We start from the raw sequence: 8,439 nt of genomic DNA, 5'->3' as shown, positions 1-8,439 counted from the left end.
TGTGTGTGTGTGTGTGTGTGTGTGTGTGTGTGTGTGTGTGTGTGTGTGTGTGTGTGTCCTTGCGGTCAGAGAGCTTGGGAACAGAGGGGTCGACACATGCCCACACAGTCTGGTATAGCTCAGGTCCGAGTACCCGGTGACACAAACCTGGGACAAACCTCCGACTGACTGAAAACTACTCCATAACAGAGGGGAGAAACAACTCAAACATATGATGACTTCATGCAATGATTTATCTGGGATTTATGCTGGCACGTGCACGGATAGGGGTCTACCTGCCCCTTTGCCCTCCCACTCACTAAGTGGCACTTTGGGTGGTGGTATAATAAAGAAAAAATGTGTATGCAGTTTTGTTGTTGTTGTTCTGAACCCACTGCCCCCAAGTCGTTGTGACGTCGTCAAGTTCACCCCCCCACCCCCACCCGTCTGTTTGTCTGCCCTGTACGGAGCTCACGTGAGCCCAGTTATACCTTTTTCCGTGTGTGCCCTTTATGTAGAATTTGCGTGAACTGGTATCCAAACATGCATGGCTTGTAAGGATCAATAGCTTTTTATTTTTTATTGCCTAGCTGTGGATTGTGAGTGACCCAATAACAAGGCATAGCCTAGAGTCGGGAACGCACGGAAAATCTGTCAGTGAACAGCATGGAGACAAACAGGCCTTTCACAATATTTAAAATAAAATTGCTGGAAAACACATGTTGGAAAGCAAATGGACCCTGCTGAAAGAAAGGACTCTAATCTGTCTGCTGTAAAAAACTATATTTTATTACCTCCCAAATAGGCCTATTGAGCAAACATTGTTTACAACAGAGAGATAGCCCAGTAAGCAAACACTGGTTGAATCAACGTTGTTTCCACGTTTCAACGAAATGATGTTAAACCAACGTGGAATAGACGTTGAATTGACGTCTGTGCCCAGTGGGGGCTTTTGGCACGAGCACATCGGCCCAGCCAGCAAGTGAGCTGCGAGTCATTGGGTGAGCCAGCTTTTTCATTTTGAGCACCTGCCCCCTGAAAGGTCTGTGCAGGGCCCTGGATTTATGTAATTGATGAGTCATGCTGTGATGTAGGCTACAGTATATTCCCAGGGTTATATAATGTAGCTCCCAGTACCTGATCAGATTGATTCCAACACCTCAAACTACTCTGCATTGTCCACCTACAGAGAAAGTAAGAAACACACCTACCTCTTCCACCCATCCACCCACCCACCCGTTCCCCATACCCAACCCTGTCTCTATGGAGGTTTGAAACCTTATACCCTAAACCCGTAGATGGGGTGTGAGTGGGGGTGGGTGGTGGTTCAGTTTCAGTGTGCCCCCTCCCCTAACAAAAACCACGGGATGCTGGAGCAACCAGGGCTCCAGATCCAATGGCTCCACCGGGCCATAAATCAGAAGACAGCCCTTTTCACGCCCCTCTCTCATGCGACCTTCGCTCCCTGGGGTCAGGGAGAGGAGGTATAGTGCGCCCCTGTGGGAAACCTGACCAGGAGACACCAGCACACACGGCTAGCTCCTCTCCACAAGACGGTTTGACGTCAGGAAAGACAACAACGATGGGGGATGGAGGGGGTTTGGGTTGGTTCGGGTGGAAACTTCCAGGAAGAGCAGACGAGTTGTATGTGCTTTATTTTCTGTATGTGGTGGTGAGGTCAATGGAGCCCATTGTGGGGCAAGGGTTGACTAGTTCTTGTTGAACCGAAACCGAAACCTACAGTTATTGAGATGCTGGTGGTGTTGGCTTTGTTCCGGTCAGGAGTTTTGGAACTTTAATATGCTACAGACTTCCTTAGTTAAAATGTCCCACTCAGACTCAGTAACACGCCCTCACACTCGCTGCTTTGCGTCAGCTGTGAAAAGTTGATAATGTCATTAGTGACAGCTTCAAAGCCTCAAGAGTCGAAGTGGCAAATTACAATACAAACAGTTTACTTAGTCATCCAAAACATGTCATATAAAAAGCGGCCTGATATTGACTAATTTAATCTAATTCCAAGTTGTTTCAGTGATGTTTTTACTGTGACTGAGAAGACCCAAGGATCATGGCAGATTAAAGCATATTGATACAGGGTAGGGAGAGGGTCAGTGGAAACACAATGCTGGAACCAACCGTGGATCTAACCTGGGGTAGCCTGGGTGTGTTGGGTTTATCGGCTCTGTGAATGTACAGTGAACTCAAAAGGGATTTTTAAAGATGAGAACCTTATTCGACAACACTTATGCCTCAGGACTACCTGTGTCACACTCGCGTTCCTCAAACTCCCTGTCATAAAACAACCAAGGCGCAGCGTGCATGTCATTCCATTCCATCTTTTGATCGAAGTGAAAAACTTAACCATCAAAACAAACAGGTAAACAGCAAAGAACGTGACGCAACCGAGGTGCACACAAACACACACAGAAAAATAATAATTACCCACTCATTAGGCGGGAAAAAGGCTGCCTAAGTATGATTCTCAATCAGAGACAACGATAGACAGCTGTCCCTGATTGAGAACCATACACGGGCAAAACATAGAAATACAGAAACCTAGAAAACAAAACATGGAATGCCCACCCCACATCACACCCTGACCTAACCAAATAGAGAAATAAAACCGGTCTCTAAGGTCAGGGCGTGACAACCTGGCCTGATGACTCCTTGCTGTCCCCAGTCCACCTGGTTGTGCTGCTGTTCCAGTTTCAACTGTTCTGCCTGCGGCTATGGAACCCTGACCTGTTCACTGGACGTGCTACCTGTCCCAGACCTGCTGTTTTCAACTCTCTAGAGTCAGCAGGTGCGGTAGAAATACTCTGCATGATCGGCTATGAAAAGCCAACTGACATTTACTCCTGAGGTGCTGACCTGTTGCACCCTCTACAACCACTGTGATTATTATCTGACCGTGCTGGTCATCTATGAACATTTGAACATCTTGGCCATGTTCTGTTATAATCTCCACCCGGCACAGCCAGAAGAGGACTGGCCACCCCTCATAGCCTGGTTCCTCTCTAGGTTTCTTCCTAGGATCCTGCCTTTCTAGGGAGTTTTTCCTAGCCACCGTGCTTCATTGCTTGCTGTTTGGGGTTCTAGGCTGTGTTTCTGTATCACTTTGTGACATCAGCTGATGTAAGAAGGGCTTTATAAATACATTTGATTGATTGGTTATGAAACATGAACAACTGAATTTTCTGAAGAAAAAAACAATATTATTTAAATGTACCAAATCTTGCTATGTTTGGGTTATATCACTCATAAATTGTCAGCAATAACATACATTTTCTTTATGAGACATAAAAAACAATTATATTCATTGCAACTTGGGTTTACTATACAGTATAATGCTAAAATGTACAGCAACCTAATTGTTTATAAAAGAGGATCTGTGGTGAGGAGAGTTGGCTAATCATATGTTCTGATCTATTCCTAGTCATGTGGGAACTAACGTGGAACAAACATCAGGCAGACAGCTGCTGTAGATGGGTTAGTAGAAACATTCAACCAGACGTTTCCTGCTTTGACATTCGACTCCTAGGGAGTTTAAAGGTCATACTAAAACCCTCACAATACAATCTTCCTTATTGCCCATTGTATTGTATCCCCGCTGTTTTCGTTTACTCTATTTCACTTCCAGTTCTTGATGTTTTCTCAGAGCCGGGTTAAACTGTCTCTTATCCTCATGTGTTCACAATATGGGCCAGCTATAACTAGTGAGTGACTTGCTCCTTTTCTTGGTTTGAGCTTTGATGTGTTACCCAAGCCGTTCAATTTGTTTGTGAACTGTACAAAGATGAAACAGGTCTGATTGAGAAACTGTAGTATAACATCTCCCTATAAAAAAAAGGGGAGGGGAAACAACAATATTTCTGCTCGTAAGCGGAGAATCCGTCTAGGCTTACGTGGATACTTTGGTATTTTGGCAACTGAACTCGTGGATACCGTTTTTATGTCTCTGTGTCCAGTATGAAGGAAGTTAGATAGTAGTTTTGCGATGCATGCTAGCAGATACCATAGCCTTCCAGCTGTTGCGCTAACGCTAGTTAGCACTACTCTTAGATAACAACGTCCTTCAAACTGCACGCAGAAACATAGAAATGGTATCCACGAGTTCATCTGACTCTGGGGAAGTAGATAAAGGGACTCATTGCCAAAACCCCCAAATATCTCTTTAAGACTGTGACCTTGGGGCAGTGTGTGTGAGAGAGAAAGGAGGTCAACCACTCTGAAATGTCCTGATTAGAAAGCAGCCAGACTCAGGGGACTGGCCGGCAGGGAGGATTTGGTAGTAATTTACTGTCTTCTGTCTCTCTCCCTCTAATTGCCGACTGTTTATCTGCATGGGACGAGTTGGCACATATTCCCACGAAGCAGGAAGCTAGACCAAATTAGTGCCCAGGATAGGGGGTAGAGAGTCGGACTAAAAACATACAACTCCCAGGCTTTTTACAGGGAAGTAGATCTGTTGCCCACTGTCCAATTTAAGTGAATTACTCAGCTTCTGGAGCAAACGAACGTGAGGAAGCCTCGAAATCTAGGCTATGTGTTAAAGGGTTACTAGCGAGCCAATGCTAACTAGCGTTAGCGCAATGGCTGGTAGTCTATGGGTATCTGCTAGCATGCTAGTAGATGCCATAGACGTCCAGGCATTGCGCTAACGCTAGTTAGCATTGGCTCGCAAAACAACCTCTAACTTCCTTCACACTGAACACAGATACAGAAAAATGGTATCCATGAGTTCATCCGACTCTGGGGAGGTAGATAAAGGTTCCCATTGCCAAAATCCCAAGGTATCCCTTTAATAAGATGTACTTAGAGACAGGAAGTGGAGGTGGCTCTGCGTATGATCCCCATGGGTAAGAGAGTAAGAGTATAGATGTCACTCCCTATGGGGTTTCTCCTTAGGCTCCTGTGGGATTGCCTGCTGTGCTCCAGCGCCGACTGACCAACATCAAAACAGACCAGACCAGTGTTTGTGTGTGTGACCTCGCCCAAAGTCGCCCACTGCTGCGGGGTTTTGCTGTTCCTTATTTAACCCCCGCCTGGTTGGCAGGGAGAGGAACGGCCCTCCACCACGGCGCCATGCTGCTCAGGACCTCCCCTGAGATAGTGACCATAATATTAGAGGATATCTGCTCACCACTCTGTCCACTGTTGAAACTAGCTAGAGTTGGTATATGGCATAGTAGGAAGTCATCAGTTCTCAGGCAAAACTCCAATTGTCCGTCATAAGTTATTGATTACCAAGAGATATGTGTAAATGAGTGATGTATAGGGATGCACAATCTGAACATCTGCAGGCACTGACAGGGAGGAGTAGGACCCTGATATAGAGCGGAGTCAAGTCTTCTCTCTAATTACTGTATATCGGTGATTATAAGTCAACATTTTTTACTTTTTATTTTCCTGGATGGCCAGTGAAGACTGTTCTACGGTGTCATATAGAGGGTAGCTGTATAATTATCAAGTTTTTCAGAGTAACCACATCAGATCATTTTTATTTCTACATTTATATACAGTACTTATACAATGATCAGCAGGAGAACATGTACTCTAGGATAACTGTACACCCCGAATCTCCAGCACAGAGAGGATAGGAAAAAGAGATGCATAACACTTTGCAGGGAAGTCTATTTATATGCAACCCTCTGAGCAATTTTGTTTGCTTAGCTGAGAAATATCCCTCATTAAGGTGTAAATAACAACAAACATTCCTCTTGCAGGAGAATCGTTCATTTCAATTGGAGAGCAAATGTTTATTCAATCAAAAGTAATGTATTGCCTGTGATATTCGTGCATCATGGCAAACCCAAATGAGCCAACAACTGTGCAAAGTGGTCCAAAGATAGTTATTCCCTCTAAAATGAATATAGGACATTTAATTCTTCAAATTGCAGACAGGAGATGACTTTGTCTTTGTCTTAATATAGGCCTTTCTGCAACTGACCCTCAGGCACAGTACGGGCTGGGCTCTGTGTGGTCCTGTGGTGTACTCAAATGACATGGAGGGCTGGGCTAGAGACCGCCCTGAGGGGCCAGAGCTTAACCCAGGTGTCTAATTGGTCAATTAACCTGTCACTCAGACAGGTGTAAAGTTCTTGAGTGACTCAATTAGGCCTTCCTCAAAGCAAGTCACCTGCATGATGTCACCTAAGGATGTTGACTGAAGGGATTTGCACAGCATTAATCCAGGCCTTTTAACTCTGACCAGTCGCTCTATCCAATGTTTGGCCCAGTCGAACTGGGCTTACAGTCTGGTTAAGAACAATATACACCGAGAATACCAGACATTGGGAACACCATCCTAATATTGAGTTTGCCTATTTGCCTTCAGAACAGCCTCAAGTCAGTTGGGGCATGGACTCTACAAGATGTTCCACAGGGATGCTGGCCCATGTTGACTCCAATGCTTCCCACAGTTGTGTCAAGTTAGCTGGATGTCCTTTGGACCATGCTTGATACACACAGGAAACTGTTAAGCGTGAAAAATTCTGCAGTGTTGCAGTTCTTGACACAAACAGGTGTGCCATACCCCGTTCAAAGGCACTTAAATATTTGTCTTGCCCATTCACCCTCTGAATGGCACACATAATACACAATCCATGTCTCAATTCCCTCTTTAACCTGTCTCCTCCCCTTAATCTACACTGATTGAAGTGGATTTAACAAGTGACATCAATAAGGGATCATAGCTTTCACCTGGATTCACCTGGTCAGTCTAGGTCATGGAAAGAGCAGGTGTTCCCCTTAGAGTCGATTGACGCAGCGGTGCGTTAATCTAAGTAACATAATACAAATATCCCCATCAAAATCTGTCAGTTTAAACTAGAGATATCTTTTTTGCATTGCTGCCGCGTCAATCCACCACATCCACACTTCCACTCTATGGAAAGGGGAGACTCTCACGAGCACGATGGTGGTATCCGTTCTGCTCTACGACCCCCACAAGTATCACAGGACTCGTCTGAAGGTAACCGGTACCTGTTTTGTTTTTTTATGAATGGGAGTATGAAGGTAGTTTTGTTCCAACTCAAACATTTCCTGAGTTTTCTTATATCTCATATATAAGGACAAACACCTCAAAACCTTGTTGCTTTTGATTTCTTTTTTGCCATTTATGAATATGTTATTCAATGCGTTTCTCTAAAGGCCTGAATCAATATTTTATCCCAAATGTATTTTATATACCTAAAGGGGTCGTAGAATTCAAAATCAAATCAAATCAAATGTTATTAGTCACATGCGCCGAATACAACTTACAGTGAAATGCTTACTTTACGAGCCCTTAACCAACAGTGCAGTTTAAAAAAATACGGATAAAAATAAGAGATAAAAGTAACAAGTAATTAAAGAGGAGCAGTAAAAAAGAACTATATATACAGGGGGGGTGCCAGTACAGAGTCAATGTGTGGGGGCACTGGTTAGTTGAGGTAGTATGTACATGTAGGTAGAGTTAATTAAAATGACTATGCATAGATGACAACAGTGAGTGGCAGTGGTGTGGAGAGGGGAGGGGGAAGGCAATGCAAATAGTCTGGGTAGCCATTTGACTAGATGTTCAGGAGTCTTATGGCTTGGGGGTAGAAGCTGTTTAGAAGCCTCTTGGACCTAGACTTGGCGCTACGGTACCGCTTGCTGTGTGGTAGCTGAGAGAACAGTCTATGACTAGGGTGGCTGGAGTCTTTGACAATTTTGGGGGCCTTCCTCTGACACCGCCAGGTATAGAGGTCCTGGATTGCAGGGAGCTTGGCCCCAGTGATGTACTGGGCCGTTCACACTACTCTCTGTAGTGCCTTGCGGTCGGAGGCCGAGCAGTTGCCATACCAGTCAGGATGCTCTCGAGTCAGCTCGGGGATTCGATCCAGCAACCTTTTGGTTACTGGTCCAATGCTCTAACCACTAGGCTGCCTGCCGCCAATTGGGTCCATCGGATATACTAATAAACCACAAATATGATTCAATCATTCAATAGCTCTTGCGACATCCAAAGAGGACTGTCATATCTGAGTTATCCCTTTGTATTGTGTATTATCCCGTTTGTGGGGAGGCACATCTTACATTTTCAGTTTTATGGTCAATTGAGTCCATACAGGTCAAGGTTAATGCCCAATCCCCACTTCCTGTCTCTTATACACATCTAGATGTGTATAAGAGACAGGGGGAAGGGGTGGAAGACTGGCCCATGGGACCAGAATGGATATATAAGCCTATCTGCCCCCGCCATCCTTTGGCTGTTCTAAGGCACTGATCTCAGACAAGATATGAAGTATTGAAGTATGGATATTGTCTTCTGGTTCTACCATTCGGATGACCAATATGACATTTCCTCCTTGGCTTGCTAGCTTGAAGATGATGACTTAGCTATTTGTTTGATATTGCCGTATCTGATGGTAGGACTGAGCCTATTTTCGACTAGCTGTGGTGGTTCCTTCCCCCTGTGGGGTTTAGGGCTGGCTT

Source organism: Salvelinus sp. IW2-2015, linkage group LG35 (assembly GCF_002910315.2).
Source record: "Salvelinus sp. IW2-2015 linkage group LG35, ASM291031v2, whole genome shotgun sequence".
NCBI lineage: Eukaryota > Metazoa > Chordata > Actinopteri > Salmoniformes > Salmonidae > Salvelinus > Salvelinus sp. IW2-2015.
This window is presented reverse-complemented; position numbering follows the sequence as displayed.